The sequence below is a fragment of the Scatophagus argus genome, chromosome 5 (genome assembly GCF_020382885.2).
Source record: "Scatophagus argus isolate fScaArg1 chromosome 5, fScaArg1.pri, whole genome shotgun sequence".
Lineage (NCBI taxonomy): Eukaryota > Metazoa > Chordata > Actinopteri > Scatophagidae > Scatophagus > Scatophagus argus.
This window is the reverse complement of record NC_058497.1, coordinates 15,401,415-15,420,684: the sequence shown is the minus strand read 5'-3', so window position 1 is coordinate 15,420,684 and position 19,270 is coordinate 15,401,415. Positions and strand designations below refer to the sequence as shown.

Genomic DNA, 19,270 nt, shown 5'->3' with positions numbered 1-19,270 from the left:
AAAGTGCTTTTTGTTGTCTAAACCTGACCACAGACAGGACTCAGAGTCCAAGTCCTGGACTGTGCACCCTCCATCAACCACGACAAGCAGCCTGCGACTCCAGTGTGGATTTTAAATGTTGCGTTTCATTTGGTAAAAGAAACTCGGTACAGGCATGAAGGACAGTTGTGCTGAGAATGAAGATAGACAACTGAACATTCCTGCCCATGAATCCTACAGACGGTATTTCGTGACTGTTTCACAAAGTGCTTTTCATTTTATGTTATTAGTAATAGTTAGTTGATAGTGAGGGGCGGCACGGTGGTGCAGTGGTTAGCGCCGTCGCCTCATAGCAAGAGGGTTCCAGATTCGAATCGTGGTCTGGGCCCGGGAATGGGCTACTCCATATTGGATAGGTGTGAGTGTGTGGTTGTCTGTCTTTGTGTGTTGGCCCTGCGATTGACTGGCGACCAGTCCAGGGTGTACCCCGCCTCTTGCCCATAGTCAGCTGGGATAGGCTCCAGCTCCCCCGTGACCCTGATGGATAAGCGGTATAGAAAATGGATGGATAGTGAAATAGTTTTTTTTTTCTAAAAGCTGGATCTGTTTTGGTCTCCTCTCTTGTCTCCTTCATCACTGTTCCCTCCTGTTGCTCAGGTAAATCCATGCATACTTTCTCACAAAGCCACAGGTACGCTGTGAAAGACTGGATGAGATTCTGAGTGCTTTCTTATGTCCCCCCCTCCAACCTCTTCTCCTGAATCGGATGGAGGGATGGAGGTGAGGAAAGAATTGAGAGGGGGAACAACAGAGCGAAAAGACAAAGAATGTAAGCCCCCACAGCAGCACTTAAAGTAAGTCTGCATTATTGATGAGGAGACAAAGCGAAACATTTATTTATCACTGAGGATGTGCAGAAGCTAAGCCGATCCCCGAAGAGCCGAGACAGAGAGAGAAAGAGAAGTGAGGGTCAAGAGACAGAAAGAGGCCATGTTGAAAGAGAGAGAGATGTCTATGGAGGCTGGAGTGTTTGTGTGTGGGGGTATGCAGTGGAAGGTCAGGTCTAAGATGTGTGTTTTCTCTGGTCAGCTGTGGGATTTCCTCAGGGCCGAAGGATCAAGACCAGGCCAAAGAATTATTTATGAGTCCTAAACAGGCTTCCATACACTGTGTGCTTAACCCCTCACTGCACTAACTTTAATGTTCCAGGCTCAAGTCTGTCCCTTGACTCTTGTCACACACTATTCCCACCTTTCCTCTCTGTCTTGATGTTGGAAACAAGAATAAGAACTGAGGATTACTACAGGATTTTCTTATGGGTTAATCTTTCTTTTATATTTCTCTATTATCTGATTCAACCTATTCTGGGTCAAATCCTGGGAATGTGAGTGACCAAGTTCCGAGAGACCAGGATGACAACTTCTTTTGTAGAAAGATATTCCTTTTCTAAATTATATAAAATAGATAAAAGTCCTAAGGGTGTGTTAAGATTTAAACATAAAGTGCATTGTAAAGAGGGCTTGACTGCATACAAAGATAAGACAAAAGTCAGCATGGATACCTCGAGTTCAGGTTTGGGGTAAAAACATGTCCAAATGAAATAAAAAAAAAAAAAATCTATTTATGCTTAATTGTGCTTATCCTGAGGCCTTTTCAACTCACCTTGTAGATGTAACAGGAACAAAGGAGAAAAGTAGAAAATTGGGGGAAAGAAAGGACTTGCAGGGTGATCTCAGAGTGAAGCGTCACATTAACACCCATCGCAGCCATACACCACACAATATGACAAGTGCGTCGATTGTTAGTGAGCTACAGCTAACATCTAAACAGTCAGTACATTAGCTCTGTGGGGAAAATAAACCTGAAAATTGACAAGGTGTTCAATCTGAACGCATGTTTATATTCGGGAAGTTCTGGTGGTTGGCATTTTGTGCTTGACGTAACCATTCAAGAGGACATAACAATTGTTGATAGACAGCTATGTGACCTATTGTGATCACGAGGAGTGTTACTCCAACATTAAACATAACCACTACATACCTAAATATAAAATATAATAAATATATTTAAACTTTAACCATTTTTGTGCAGAAAGGGGATGAGTGCCCATACTGTAACTCTGTGATACGACATCAATACAAACATACATGTGTACTTCCAGAGAAGTTGTCTTCTACATAAACAAAAAGGATGTCAAATTGCATGTGCAGTGAGTAACAGAATAATAGACAATGAATGAACAAAGCATGTACTGCTTGTTGTTAAGACAACTCTAACATTACCACTAGTTACTATAGTGATTTGGGCTTTGTATTGGAGGATCAAACTGTCACCTAGGAACACGTCGCTGCGTGTCAGATTAGGCATAATGTTTGGTTTAAATAATGCACATTGTTCGACTGTGACTGATGGATTTGCGGCGAACTGACGTGTGAAAGTGGCTGAGCCTGAAAGTATGAATTGTGCAATTTTATGGACATGGCTATACATTGTGTGTGAGTGTGTGTGTGTGTGTGTGTGTGTGTGTGTGTGTGTGTGTGAAAGAGAGAGAGAGGAGGCCGTTAGGGGATAAGCACTCAATAACAGCTGACACTGAGCTGCCCTCTGCTCTCGCTCACACAAAGGACTATGATTATATTACTGTTTGACTGCCACCCCCCAAACACACACACACGCACACATCATCAAACCCCATACTGCCAAGCCCTCTGTGCACTCAACGGCTAAGATAATTACCACTATTGTGTGGCACACACATACACATACTCACATGTAAAGTGTGCCACGTGCTTGCCAGCTCCCCCATCTGTCCCCTACTCTCTCCTCCTTATCCTCTCTCTCTCTGTTCCCTCTCTCCATTTTTTATCTGTTTTTGTTCCTGCACCCTTTGACATTCGTTACTTGGCAGGAAAGGAGGAATCCACTAGAGGAGGAATGATTGGTGGAATAAAGACGTGATGATTACGACTTACATTGATTCAGTGTAGGATGTTGATCCGTTTTCAATGACAGAACATACTGTTACAGTTGTTGTCAGTCGGTCATCCTACTCAGTGGTGTGAAATTTGCAATAGGATGAAGCATCAGCAGTGTGATGGACTTATTACAGAATATCAATATTCTTTCCAACACTAATTCAATTTCTCCTCAGGCTTGCGTGTCCCTTGCATCTTTTAACCTTTCCATTTAGCCAAGAAGAAAAGAAATTCAAATAGAGAGCACTGGGTGGGTTGAGGAGTGGTAGTGTGTGCATCAGAACCCTGATGTCCCCTTTCTTTCATTTCTTCCTCCTTTCTCTCCTCCTCCAGTTAAACTTTAATGTGTTTTCCCGCTCAAGTACTCAAGGAAACTCCTCAGAAATGGCTTTGGTTGCAGAAACACCAGAGTAGTTGCAGTGTGGCTTCTGTGTGTGTGGCAGTATTGTAAGAGAGGGAGATTTAAGTGGTTAATGGTTGTGTATGTGTGTGTAAGAAAGTGTGTGTGGGGGTGGGGTGGGGGTGTCACACAATATGATGTTGGAGTGGTGTTTACACGAGCGGGCGAAGGCACAGACAAATGTAACCATTAATACAGAAACCCTTTTTCGCCATTACTCCATCTACCTTTTCTCATCCTTCCGACCAGTTTCCTCAGTGCAGGAATAAACACACACCTGGAAGACACACACACACACACACACACACTCTCTCTCTGTGCTGAAGGTTGAGGTGACCACCTTGAGAGTGTGTAATTGTTTAATAGGCTGAGAGCTCCCATGTCTACCCAAGAGGCCTTTGCTCGCCGAAGATCGATCAAACGCGCTGGCTGATGGTGACAACTTCGAAAGACACACACAGGAGAAGGGGCTAACAGTGAGTGCTGCTGGAGAGATGGACAGAGACTTTTAAAGGGAAAAAAAAGAAAGAGAGTGAGAGGAAAGAGGAGTACCTCCCTTAGCGGCTGCCATGTGGCTTTAGCCATCTGTTGGCAGAGTCTAAATTAATTAGCTCCACTCATTACTAGTTTGCGAGAGGCCTGCAGTCTAAACCAGACACCAGCTCCCCAATTTCCCGTCCCTTTACAATCTCCTCTTCTTTCACCCTCTGTCATAACTAAAAACCCTTCCCTAGCTGAGATTTATACCTGAAATGCCAAAGTCAAAAGGAAAGATGTGACTGGGCAGAAACAGATACGAATTTGCCCGACTGGAGTGAACTGTGAACTTTCAACGTCAAAATTCACGCTTATCCCAAGGGCTTATGGATCTTTTTCACTAAACTACAAAGATTTGGTCTGAAAGAAAGAACTGACGTTTCTGATGAGTTCACGGAGGTGAAATCAGTCAGAGGATCAGTCCAAAGCTGAGTAGCTCCTTCCTCTCCACTCCCTTATACGTGTTGGACTGCACTGCATGTTTAGTGAAAATGTGCTGCTTAAAATATCACCAGTGTTTGTATCGAGAAGTTACACAGCAAGGTGCATTTTGCATTTTTAACTAGTTCGACTCTAATAAAGGTCCTGTTTTCGTGCTTCTTGCTCTATAATGTAATGATTATTCTAAAATGAAAGATTGGGGAAAAAATAAAAATACGTAAATAGAAAGAAATCATTTGAAGTGTGGATGCAAAATTCTAAACATCTTATGGCATTGTATCACAAAGCCGTAGTTAGAGACCACAGCCATTATTGAAATAGTCTATTGTGATACCAATTTCAAAAGGTGCAAAGTCAAACCTTTCACCCGAACAGAAACAACCCCACAACTAGAAAATCTCAGTGTTGACACTAAGCGTAAGACATGCTCATGTTATCGCTCTGGACACACCTCACCCCCCTCCCTCCTCTCCTTTTCTCCCTCTCTCTCTCTCTCTGCCCTCTTATCCCACTTTTCCCTCTCATCCTTGGGGAGTGCTCTGTGCCACCGCAGAGACGACAGATGGGGCTCAACATCATCCAGAGAGTGAGAGAGAATAAAGGGAGGTTGCATTCATTATTTACATCACTTGGTATTGGAATATTAATGCTAAAAGCAATCGGGCAACCCTTCATTAAATTAACTGGAGATGTAGGGAACGAGACGAGAGGGTGAGATGGAAGGATGGAGAGCGAGCGTAGAGACAGAGACAGTGGGAGAGGAGAGAGAGGGGCACACTCTGTTAAATGGGCCCTAAAATTAGTGAAGCAAAAACACCTCCATTAAGAAAGCCTGCATCTCTCTTCTCCCTCCCACTCTAACTCCTCTCTTCCCTTTTTCTGCTCTCTCCCATCTTTTGAACACCTCTTTCTCTCCCATGCGCACAAAAATCAGTGCTTTACCCACAAGTGCCTGCTCCGAACCTCTTTGAGAAATATGCATTTCTGTGCTGTCCCTCTTAAGTGCCTGTTCAAAATTTAAACATGCTTATGGTGGCAGAATGTGTCTTTGGTCCCCATGTGCATCTCTCTGGAGAGCACTCCTCTGTCTTTCACTCTCTCTATCCCTCCCTGCTCTGCAACTGTTCTTTGTCCTTTCATGCTGGATCTCTCAGTCATCACTCCATCTTACACCTCTTCTTCTTCTTCCTGTCTTTCCTCTCCCCTCAATCCATTTGTCTTTCTTATCTCCTACCTGTCAGCAAACACCAATATTATTGTCACACATATAAATGTGTACACACTGGATGGGCGAGCACACATGAATGAACGCATATGTGCGCAGGCATACAACCATGCACATGCATAAATGTACAAACTCAGGCGAGCAGACAGTGTAAGTGCATATCCTCACACACACAAACACACACACACAGAGTGGCAGAATTGTTCTCTCCTGCACAGCAACACATTGCGTATATGCAGAGCCACTCTCCCTATTAGTGGAACATTGCTACGCACTGTTGACTTCTGGAGAGGAAAACATACAGTCATGTCCACTGGTTATCAACTGATGCCACAATTACCCACCCCTCCACCTGCCACCCGGCCCCTCACAGCGTGTGTGTGTGTGTGTGTGTGTGAGCATGTGTGTGTGCGTGCGTGCAAACTGTGTGGGTAACAGAGAGGTGACTTCTGTATATGAAACTATAATGATCATCATGTCACCCAAGGAATTCATGTAATTCAAAAATTAGGTCACTTCCTATTGGTGGAGGAAGATCAAAAATGGAAACTGAGGCTTCCAGATGTAAATGAGGTCCCAGTGACTCCTGTGAGGTCTTAAATAGAAAAGCTCTTGACTGTGAGGAGATTCTCCTGGTTACTGGTACAGACAGATGCTCTCATTTATTAGTTACACTATAACATATGAATGGTTTACCACCGCTATTGCATGTATATTTTTTGAAAACTGATTTTAGACAATAGAAAAATCCTTCCATCCACTCGAGCATCAATTCTCCATACTCCTGCTCAAGTCACGCTGTAGGGTAGTGCACCATGCACTGCAAAAAAGCAGTGCAGTGGGCACAGGGCAAGGCTTTGTGTTAAAGGAGTAAAGTACCATCTTTTCCTCGCCTGCAGATATGTAAAAAAGGATGCAATGTACAAACTGAAAGAATGCATGAAATAAAAAAAGAACCCGGCATAAAAATATCAAAACATAGTGCTTCAAAAAGCTGAAACTGCTGGAACACGATCCTCTGACAGTCACAAGCCAGTCCCTGAACGTGAAACAGACCCCCAAGAGGTTACTGCAACCAAAAACAGTTTAAAAGCTGCATTTTGAAATCAAAAATAACCAAAAGAGCATTAAGTTCTCTCTCGAAGATCAGTTTAGCCATTCAGAAACAGGTTTGGCAGAGCGAATGTTTAAAGCAGTCACAGAAGTAATGCGGCTGCATCGCTGAAACTACTGCAGAAGAAGCAGTGAAGGTAAGAAAAAAAAAAGACAATGGAGGATTTGTCAGGGTTAAACCACATGCAAATGGTTTCTCGCTCACACATCCAGTAGACACAGAGAAACATGAACCTCCCTTTGGAGTTTCTGACCACTTCACCTAAGTGCAGTATTTCAAGCAACATCTAGCAATAACATCCAAGTGTATAGTTTTTATATGCTCATCTTTCTCTAACAGCCACCACTTTGTCTCTCTGCAGTTTAAACAAGTAACATACCCTCAGGTAACATACAGAGCAAATACTCAGTTTGCCTGAGATTATTGCCAAATGTTTTGAGTATCAAACAGTAACCGTGTATATAATTTAAATATAACAAGTACATGTCCTCGGTTTCAATCCTGCCTGGTGATCCTCTTGCTTTGTGCCACTATTGAGGGTACACTGGACCAGTGACTGGTTACCGGTTGGGTAGTCAGTTGGTTTATAGGTTAGGAGTCCTGCTCTGTGATAACTCACTGAGTAAGCTCACTGTGATAGCAGGCAGCATCACCGGTTCTCTAAGTATTACCTCTTTGGTAAATTAATTCCTTCATTACTTACAGCTGTTTAATAAGTCAACTTTAGGTGATATGAATTCAAAATAACATCCATTAAATGTCTTTAAAGGTATGAAGAGGACATCTCAGCTCGAAACAGCTTGGACTTTTCAGTGCAGAACAGTGACATAAATGTTTTTGTTCACACATCAAATGGGATCGCATTTGGAAAATTGTGCACAGACAAGTTACATGTTTAAAAAAAAACCAATGTAAATAACATTATGCAGCATGATAATAAAGTGAAGTGAGTGTAATTTTCTACCTGGCACAACCGGAGGCATGTTGTTTAGTGGACAACAATACATTTACATGTGTGGTTAAGCTCAATAGTACCAGTCTCATATTTTCATACACAATTAAATTTAATCCTGTGTGCCTCCCTCAGTAATGACCCAGAGTAAATATATTTTGTGCTCCCCACAATACTAGAGTTCCAAGTGACTTAATGGTACTTAGTGAGACAAAAAAAAAATCATTGAATCCACCCTTCTGGACAAAAATATATGCCTGTTTTTTCATAATGTCACATGCTGATATCTACGAAAGCTCTGAAAATATTAAGTTTTAAAATATTAAGCGATGTAACCGTGAACTAAAGCCTCTGATGGTCATTTGTCCACGTCGACAACAACTTTATGTGGGTGAAATATTAGCTCATTACTGCATGATACTTTGACAGTTTGTCTGAAGAAGTCAGAGAGAAGGGAGAGCAACAGAGAGAATCTGAGGTAGGGGAGCGACGGAATAAATACCCGTCGTTTTTTCCCCTCAACAGAAATAAACAAGGCCTTCACTTGTCAGCCTGCAAGAGAAGGGCACACTGTTTATGCAGGGGGAAGATGCGCACACACAGACGCAAGCACACAAATGGCAAATCTGAAGATGGGTGCTGTTGGTGAGAGCTTAAAGAGGGACATGAGCCAAAAAATGTGTGTGTATTCTTATTCTTCTGTCAGGAGTAACTTGAATGCCAAGAAAATGCATCACATATGTGCAGATATTCTTGTGGCCGCACAGAAAACGTATTAAAACACAGAAGTGGCATGTGTGTGACCCACTGGAAACCTAACTTTGGAGACGGCAATGGAGCCTTGTGCTTCACAGGACAAAGGAAGAGTGATTTCGGAAAGCAAAAGGGTCACTTTAGTCCCTACGGGTCGTGTTTTCTTCCCATTCTATTTTACAGGTTGTAACGTTGTATTCAGAGTGTTTAAGTGTGCAAGCGACTGAGGCTATTATAATACATTTCATTTCGCAGAGAGGCTGCATCTGACGTGCACTGTATTTTCAACTTGGCAGCAGAGATGTAGTCAACAAGGATGAATGAGCTGTAGTGCGAGCACTCAACTGTCAATCTGTGCTCATACACAAAAGCTTTGTCCATGAGAGCGGGTGGAGGGGAGTGTGTGTGTGTGTGTGTGTGTGTAAAGCTGACTCCAGAGAGAATGTATCAAGGCTAGAATGACTTTCAACTGAAATGTATATGAGATTCAAATTACATTCTCTTTTTCCTCTATACTCTCCCTTCCCGCCCTCCAATCCCCCTTCCTTTGTCTTCTGGGAGCCTTAGTCAGCTAAGCTCAGATGTAAAAAGATTTTCTTCTCTCTCTTTGTCTGTCTGTCTTTCTCACACACACAACCACACACACACATCAACTCTAAAGCCCGCTAATTAACATTTTACGTTTAGTTTGTTTAAGCTGTACATAAACTGATGCATGAAAACAAGTTTAACAGGAGGTTTTGTGTTGTACTATTCCTTGCCTGGGAGTTACTGGGGTCTTGTTGTGACCAGGGTACAAGTGGAGACGCCAGGAACTTACTGTGAAGTTACCGCAAATCAATGCTTCTAACTAGTGTTCTCTGTTTAGACCGAAGCCTGATATAGCTCTTTCCCCTGTGAGACAGACCTCAGTAGTTGTCCAAAACCTATTAATATCACATTGGTGACTCACATCATTGAACTGGACGACATGTTCCTTCATTACCATGAACACTGGCACTCTGTTATTGAGCTAATCCCACATACACCATCCTGCTGTTACTCACTACCGCACCAAATCTGTGGCTACCACAAACCAAACAAATGCGCCGGTGAATCTTGTCAGTTGCTTAAAGGTGTATAAGGAAATTATTTAGCTTCATTTTGTACATGCAGAAATGCGTTTGTGACCAGTTTTTAACAAATGGGCTTGGCCTGAGAGCCAGGGAAAGACTGGAAAAAGCAACTGGCTAACACTTGATTGGTTTTGTTCTTCTAATGGGATTTGTTGACAGTGGCAAAAATATAGAGCACTGCTAGCCTCATCCTTTACTTGAGGTTGGGATGCTGACATGCAAACGTGATAGCAAGCATTTAGCAGTTTAGCTGTTATCTATAAATGTCACAAGTGCAAAGCGAGGAGTGAGCCATTAGTTCGGCTGACTGAGAAGAAAAGGAGGTATAAGGGAAAACACATGGTGGATTCCTCACAAGACATGTTTGAGACTCACATCGCTGTTCTCAAACAATGTCTCCAGTGAGACGGAGTGAGAGGAGAAACAGAAAACTCGCATTGCCCTGGGCATTATAAAACAATGGTTACGCACATGAAAAAAGAAAAAAAAAAAACAAAAAACCCAAAAAACTGCACTTTCAAAATACCAAGAGCTAAGGTACAGAAAGTGAAAGCGGCAGCAGAGAAAATAAGTAGGTGAGGGAAGAATAGGAAGAGGGCAGGCAAGCTGAAAATAGCAGAAAGAGAAGGAAAATAATGATGCAAAACAAGAGGCGGTCAGGTGGGCCTGATAAGCGCTTGAGAGGAATAAATGTCAAGTCAAGCAGTAAGAGAACCCGAGGAGGCGGAGGTAAAAGAGAAAGTGAGAAAGAGAGAGAGTGCATTTATGATGCAAACAAACCAAATAAGGGAACACGGAGAACAAATCTGAGACTGTCTGCACTGGTTCCTACTTGCATCATTTTGTCGCAAGGGCTAAATAAAAACATAATGAAAACTTTTAAAACCACTATTGGCAAAATAACCGTTACATGTGTTACCCTCCACTGACTTCTATGAGATATTGATGTGTGTGTGTGTGTGTTGACACGCCGGCATATGCCTTGTGGGAGTCCTTAGGGCATCCCATACATCCCAGAGAGCCCATTGATTAGTTATTAATAAAGCACAGAGATGCCATTGCTCAGAGGGGAGGTCAGCAAGGGCTCTTTCTCTCTCACACACACACGCACACACACACACACACACACACACAGGCAACAACACAGTTTAAATGAGGTTAGTTGAGGTTGGAGGGAAAGAGCAGGACAGGGAAAAAAGAAGAAGAAGCATTTAAAAAGTGGAGAGTGTCAAAGGGGGACTAGGAAAACTGAGTAGGACTAAAGAAAAAAGGGAGAGCAGGTAAATTGTGCCAATCTATTTCACCTGTCCACTGCCCACTCCCCTACCGAGTTATTCTACCTCTATCTCGCTGTCCTCCTTTCACTTTGAGGCTCTCTATCTTTCTCTCGCTGCCTCCGCCTGTGTCCACGGTGGGCTGCATGTCAGAGCTCCATTGGCTGTCTCCATCCTGTCTTTGATTAGCTGTGATGTATGAGCCCGATGACAGAAATGAATAAGAAAGAAAGAAGCAGCAAAGACGGCAGGAAGAGAGGTAAGAGGAGGAGCGGCCACAGCTGACAGATCTGACCGTGGTCAAGTCAGGACACATCTGCAGTGAGAACGAAAGAGAGATGCTCCCGACAGGACATGTTTTCATCTTTCGTTCTGCTTTGTTTTGCTGCAGTTTTCATCCATTTTGTTCCCTGATTCTTCAACGTCCTGCTTTTCTCCTCCCTTCTGTCCTTCCTTGGCTACCCTCCCTCCTTCCCACCCACCCTCTCCGCTTCCCTAGCATGTACATCTTCAGGTCACGGGTCATTAAGTCAGCTCCAGAGGGGATGTGTCTGAACAGGATATCTCTCATATCGCCCTGCCCCCACCACGCTACTAAAACACTCGCAAACACATGCAAGTCTGTAACCAAACATGCAAACGCTCAATACTCTCTCCTTCTTTTTGCCTCTCATTCACCTTTCTTTCTTCATAAAAACACACGCTCACACACAGAAATAAAAGACGAGGTGCTTGGCTTGCTGGACGTCTGATGTGATCAGCATTGCATGTTCACCGTGTAAAGAGAAGTAAAAGATTAGAAAACTGCAACATGAGTGTAAACAAGGTTGGAGTTATTTAATGGGGCTGGAGCCTTTAACAGCAGACACTGAGCGAGATGTGGGGTGCCACCGGTCAGACAGGTCGGCAGCTCATCACAGGGAAGACATATAGAAACAAATAAACCTAATCTGCATGTCTTTGGATTGGGAGGAAATCCAAACAGAAGGGACGTGGTCTGGTCAGCAGTATGAAACCCAGAACCATCTTGCTGTAAAGTGACAGTGCTCACCACAGCACCACCACCAGGTATAGCAACAGTACATATTATCAAAGAAAACCTATTAGCATGAAGCACTGAATAATTTGGATGTTATATCTGTGACGAACAGAACAACTGATCTTTATAAAAGGTCACACTGAGCAAATTCAGATTTTATCCCAGCCAGATGTGACAACACTGTCAGAAATGCTTGCTTGCAAATTCATACACACACACACACACACACACGCACACTGTCAAACAACATTAGATTTCAAAGCAGCGTCAGTGGGATAATTAGAATAACACATTCACTGTATCCTTTATTATGTGTGTCATCTTCACTTACTGGCTGAGCTTCCTCACTGATACCACCCTCCTCCCCCAATGCCCCCCACCTCTGACCACCTTACAAGTGACGTGCTTATTAAGGCAAAGTCGTGATCCCCATTAGTGATGGCCTCAAGTATAGATCCGATTGTGTGAACCCCAATCATGTATTTTTTCCCTAATTAGTTCCTTGGCCTGGAGGAGGAGGTGGAAGAGGGGGAGAGGGAGGAGGAATGCAGCAGTGATACACAAAGTTAAGGCACAGCATCACTGTTTGAGGAAGAGGGTGTTGGCGAGGGGCTCGTGGTGGGTGATGAGTAACACTCTGACGTCAGTTCTGCATTTGGCAAAATACCTGACAGCGATTCCATCTGCTGGCATAATCTTACACTACTATTGTAAGCATATATGCAGAAGCATACGAGGCGCGGCATGTAGCCATTCAGTCAGAAAGATGCAGACGTACTGCCGCGCCGCAAACACAGCGAGCAATGATCTCATGCACAAACAAGGACTATGCAGAATAAAATTAAAAGCATGTCGGCCTGCAGGTCAGAAACAAACAGAAAAGCACAGACAAATTCACATGCATATACTCGCGCGCACCTTGGCAGTGTGCGGTTAATGAATAACTAACTAGCAGAGAGGAAAGGGAGCCATCTTCTCTGAGTAAGGCCAAATGAATTCGCCGAAGCGCTATGCAAATGTTCCCTTGGCTAACGAGACTGCCTGCATGATTGGAGTGCCATTGAAATTCTCCTCATGCACAGCCCTCTCTCACTTCCTACCTCCCTCCCTCCTTCAATCTCCCTCCATCTCTCCCGCCATTTCAATTTCTACGCAGAACATCCATGTTTTTTGTGCATCTGCAGCATCTGTCTATAAATCTATCCATCTATCTATGTATTCATTTATCTACCTGTTTATTGATTCATCCATCTATTTGTCTGTCTATCTATCTATCTGGATCTACAAACCACCATTTCCTTTCAACACTCAAATTATGTCAACCACTCAGATACACTCAGAAACTCAGCCCCATCAGTGCCAGGGCAGCAGTCAATGCCCCAGTGTCTTACTCACTCTCTCTCTCTCTCTTTCTCTGCCTGTCTCACACACACACACACACACACACACACACACACACAGCTCAAACAGAGCGCGCTCAGAGTCGCTCTGCACCTGTTCTCTCTGTAAAACATCCAAACACGAGTGCTGAATAAATAACCCAACCTAACACGAATCACTGCCAGGTTCACACACCACACACACACACCACAGCCCATAAACACACATCAATAAGTAAACACCACCTATTTCCCCCTCCACAACTATCCCATGTCCGCCCACCCCCCACTTGGTACAGACTGCTACCATCCTGAAGACAAACACACATAGAGGCATACGATGTGTGTAATGGTTAATGGTCAGAACAGGGATAAATAAACAGAGTCTAAAGGAAAAAGAGAGCTGGGGGAGAGGTGGTGGGGGGTGGGGCAATAAGCACTTGTCAGATGCATCTTTAATGGCAGGACACAGTGGCCTTAGAGCCCCCGGCCTCCTCTTCCTCCCATGGGTGCTGGGGACAGCAAGAAAACAGAGAGCGCACACACACGCCTCTCTCTTTGTCCATCTTCCCATCTTCTCACACATCCTCACTTACCTATCAGCCTCGTTCCATCATCCCTCCATCCCTTGCCCACTTTGCCACCTGCATAATTTAGTATGTCATGTTTTTGTGCCACTTTGTCTTTCTTTTTCTGCCTATTCTGCCATTTTTTGTGCCAATCTGTTGTTCACTCTCAGCTTTGATGGAGTGGAAGGAAAAGACGATGCTTTGTCATTTCAACATGTTCGTAATAAGTGCCTCCAGAATAGGAAGGATGAGTGAGAGAGAGAGATGAAGTTAAGAGAGGAGTGGACGGAACGAGGGGTAGAGAGGGTACAGGGCCTCTGCAGAGTGGCCACAAAATGGAGACTGGGACAGAAGCTACAGCAGCTGTGGTGACGCTACAACTCAGAAGGAGAGAGAGAGACAGTGTGTGTGTTTGTGTGTGTGTGTGTGTGTGTGTGCATGTGTGTGTGTGGAAGGGAAGCGGGATTAAACAACCTCAATTGAATTCATGCAAAATCACAGACATCACACTCTTTCACAGCCTCTTTATCTCCGATACCCTCCATGTGTCTCCCACTAAATCAAATAAACAAAGACTCAGTGAATCCAAAGCAACTTCTCACCAAGTATTGATTAATGTTATTGTAATATTGTGATTTGATTTTTTTTTTAAATGTACAAATTTTTTTAAATTAAACAGAAAAATGTGGTTATTAACTACATATATTCCTTAATCTGATGTGTTCCTGTAATGAAAGTCAAACTGCTAATTTTCGTTTTCCAACTTTGTCGCTCAGATGTAACCTTGGCCAGTGTTAGTTATGTGATGATTCGCGTCAAATGCTGACAGGACATTTTGTATGGCTTGGGAATGTTGAAAGTTAAAGCCAACACACCACTCAAAACACTTTGTCCGGTAAGATGATGAATTAAATGACGGCTACACTGATTACGTGTATTAATGCGTGTGAATTACGGCTGGATTACCACTTGTCTTTGTGTGGCATACAGAAGCCTGCGAAACAGATAACAAAGAGGTTTGTGTGTTTGATGGACAGAGTGAAGGTGAGCAGCTTCACTCTGAGCTGTAGGTGAATGGTGAAGAAGTGTGTGTGTGTGTTTTTATTTTTTCATACCTTCTAAATATGCAATTTTGATGAATAGAAATTAGTTTTTAGAGGTTCAATCAATACCACAAGAGGAACTTTAATGGACTCGCAGCATGTGATATGATTCACATAAGCATGATGTTGGGGCCTGAGGAAACAAAAGCAAGATCTAATTCGTTTCTTCATTTCAACTGCACTCTGTATAGTTTTATCTTGGTTTTAGCCATAAGTCATGTTAACTTCCAGTAGACTGAACTGACCACAAATAGCAAAAAGTTATGAACAGGTCTGTGAATGCTTCCAGACAAATTTTTACAACCTTATATTAGTATTTTCATAACTTTTATGATGACAATTTGATCATTTTTATGAGGAATTTGAAGAATATAAAATGAATATTACAAGTGAAGTGAAGATTTTGCTTTTGTGTGTTACAGTCACACTGACTCTAGATTTTTGAGGTAGTGCAGCTAATTGATATGATTATATGTAAAATAAATAAAGAACTTTGAGACTCATATTTTGTCTGTAAATGTTTTGTCTGTAATATATACACAAATATTGCTATATCTGTGTTGCAAACATGGCTTGGGAACACAGGAAGTCCACACACCCAAAAGTCAGAAACTGCACTCCATCTTGAAAACAAGATGGATGAATGTATGCATGTGAGTGTTGTAACAGATGCTAACCCAAACCAGTGTGAGAGCACAGCCTGGGAAAGCAGCTCTTTACTGGTGCAGCCAGTTATTGTGACGACCCACCCAGACCCTCGCAAGAAGATACAAGAGCAGCACAGGAAGCCAGGCGGGTGGGCCGTCACAAGCTGCAGTCACATGATATTTGCAGATGCACCCGCACAGCCAGTTTATTGGTCTCGCTCTAACGTGTACCAAACACGCACACGATGTCATCCACAAACAGCACATAGACGACATCATCACCCCATTCAGAACCAGCCACCATGAAATTTACAACATATAAAACTGCAGGCAGAGAAAGAGAGAGAAAGAAAGAAAGAAAGAAAGAAAGAAAGAAAGAAAGAAAGAAAGAAAGAAAGAAAGAAAGAAAGAAAGGTATTTATATTTGGAGATGAATTTATATTTGGAGATGAAAGATTCATTCACAGTGACTACATGTATGTCTACACTACCTGTCACTGAAGTGTACATAAATATGCAGCTATATGTGTGTGTGTGTGTGTGTGTGTGTGTGTGTGTGTATGCATGCTGAGCCGTGGTGATGCACTAATAAAAATCAGGCAGCGATGCATCCTCACACCTTCCTCATCCCGCCCGCCGGTTCGCACCCGTTACCATGGTGACCAGATAAAACTCACACTGTTTTAAGCTCCAACTGGAGGAGGAGATGGATACTAACAAAGTGACACACATACACACACACACACACACACACACACACACAAATGAAGTTCCTTCATACACACCCAGAACAGAGCATCCTCTTTCAGTTCCTTAACTGACAAGCAAACAAATGCTAATTTTCTAACCAACAGCATCACCAGCAAACCATCAATTAGAGGAAGAGATGTGGCTTGATAGAGAGATATCAGGAGAAGAGGAGGTATGACGGGGGAGTAAAAACCAAGATAGCCAGTCAACACACAGCCCTCCTCTGTTTGACTGTCGTGTGCCCCCCCCCCCCCCCCTCCCCGAACACACACACACGCAGCTCCGTGAACGGGCCTCAACGCAAACAGATTTGGCTGTCAAACAGTGACACGACACCCAGGCAGGGTCGTCTCACAGTGAGGCCAGCTGTCAGCAAACACCCTCCTGCCTCTTCATCAAAGCCCATTCAAACTCAGCTTTATTGACCAGCACGGCCGTCTGTGTGACATGTGTCATCCTGTCAAGCCAATACCTTGGCATACACTGTCCCTAATAAATGGCAAATCACTAGAGCATCTCGAGTGCTATCGAAAGAGAGAAAGCTGTACATGCCACCAGGAGCTGATAGATGGAGTGGATGGATGGATGGATGGATGAGGTGCATGTGATGGAGTGTAGTGAGGTGGGAGGGGCACACACATGCACTCTGTGTGTGTGTGTGTGTGTGTGTGGCCACAATGCTGACACAGGCCACCAGTCCGTACCAGGAAGGGAGAGGGATGTGAAGGCTTTGAGCCAAAGATGTACGGAAAGAAGAAGCACTGTGTTACTAATAAGACCTATTCATCAGCCTGGGAGAGGGAGAGAGAGAGAGAGAGAGAGAGAGAGAGGGAGAGGGAGAGAGAGAGAGAGAGGGAGAGGGAGAGAGGGAGGGAGAGAGAGAGAGAGAGAGAGAGAGAGAGAGATGGACAACAAAAAAGCTCTCATCAAATGCAAATTCACAGCTTGTACTGTAAGGTGATTTTCATTATCAGATAATCTAACAAATACATTTTAGATTAATCATTTTGTCTATGAAATGTCAGAAAATAGGCAGAGTAAAACAAACAAAAAAATGCAGAGCTTAAGATGGCATCCTCAGTTCACAGTGATGCAGAAAAGCAGCAAATCATCACGTGGGAGAAGCTGTCTGTGTTTGAAGCATGTGTTTGGTCTTTTATAAGTGGCTGTTATGATAGTATTCAGAATTTTCAATGCATATACATTTACTTTTCCTGTGTTCTCCCACACAAACAAACAAGCAAACAACAGAAAAATTATACGCTTCCATACACAACTGAAAAAGTCTGAAAACTATTGAAAAGCTTTCAGATCTGCTCATGAAGTGTGCTTATACACATACACACAAGCTCTCATATGTTAATATAAAAACCTTCAATATACACTATGTAAAAGCTTTCAAAAATGCAAGTAAAATGAGATCATATGCACAGATGAAATGCTCTTGTATAATATTGAGCATTGCAGCTGAAATGAAAAGCCACCACGCGAGCTGGGTATGTAAAAACATTTCACTTACGTGTGTGAGGATTTCAGTTCAGTATTAGTTTGAATGAGTTTGGTTTCAGCTCAACATTTTCAGCTGCGTACAGGAGCACATTTTACTAGCAGGTGGGAAAGCTTTTTAATAGTTTTCATTAGAGCTTTTCACTTGTGTAGCCAAGCATGTCATTTTTCAGTTGTTTGTGCGAGCGTTTCATTTGTCCATGTAAAGGCATTTTACTGTATGTGTGTGTGTGTGTGTGTGTGTGTCATTTTCAGGATAGTGTGTGAATGGGTTTGGTTTCAGGTGTGTATTTAAGAGTATATGTATTCCCTAATTTCCCTAAAGCCTCTTCATATTTTTGCTTTAAAAATAACTAAAATAAAAAATTATCAGAACAGTCAATAGACAAACAAGTCGTTTATTTTCCTGCTACAAACTGATTAAATGTTGACGAATTATTTCAGCTCGAAAATGTGTGTTTCATATAGAGTGCACTCTATTTTACAGGATATTTCCAAACATCTGGACATGATGAAAATTCTTATCTTCATAAATTTATTTGTACACAAAATTACTAATAAGAATATTCTGTCAATACGTCAATATTGCATTATGATCATAAGTTCAAAGGGAAAATTACATTACAATCCTTTTGATTAAAGCATGCTGTTCTGATCATCTTAGCCAGTGTGTGTGTGTGTGTGTGTGTGTGTGTGTGTGTGTGTGTGTGTGTGTGCGTGTGTGTGTGTGTGCGTGTAAATCACACACATGCTCTTGCCTGTTCATATGAGCATGTTTTACCAGCAAACAGACTGGCCTGGTCTCACCACTCTCACACTGAGGGATCCGTGACAAGAGAGAGGGGAATCCAACAACAAGCTTTATCGATCCAGACTGGAAACCCCCCTCAGGACACACACACACACACACACACACACACACACACACACACACACGACAGCTGTGCTGGATCAATGAGTGCTCCCGTGTGAAGGACAGAGCCATACAAAGAGGCACACGAAAGAGACACACACCTTTATACACACACTATTGAGAGAGATGAAAGGGGTGCTGTGTATCAGAGAGCAAGACAAGGGGCAGAGGGAGCAATACGCATCATCTGACCTAAACAGTCTCATCTGACACCCTGCAATTTGCCATTGCTCCATGGAGCAAATGTTAACACTGCAACACACAAGCCTGAACACACACACACACACGCACGCACACAGCACACAGAGACATGACATACAGCAGCATGTAGGAGGCTCAGTTTCAGACTGATAATATTATTCCTCAGTTAAACATCGGATGATTTGAACAGAGGATCACATGAAGCAGAGGGAACAGATCAGACATAGCAGAGCCCTAGAGGTGTGGCTGCTCTCTTTTGGGTGACTGTGATGAGCAGCTAAACAGATCTATCACTCATCAAATTAGATTCTCCGAGCCCCCCCCACACACACACACACATACACACACCCCTCTGTCCTTCTCTCTCTCTCTCTCACACACACACACACACAACTCGT

General features: G+C 43.1%; 1 protein-coding gene across 2 annotated transcripts in view; it reads right to left on the bottom strand.

The window, feature by feature from the left end:
* Positions 1–19,270, bottom strand: part of LOC124059277 (Down syndrome cell adhesion molecule-like protein 1 homolog) — a 94,479-nt gene that overhangs the window by 55,680 nt on the left and 19,529 nt on the right. The window lies entirely within an intron of this gene.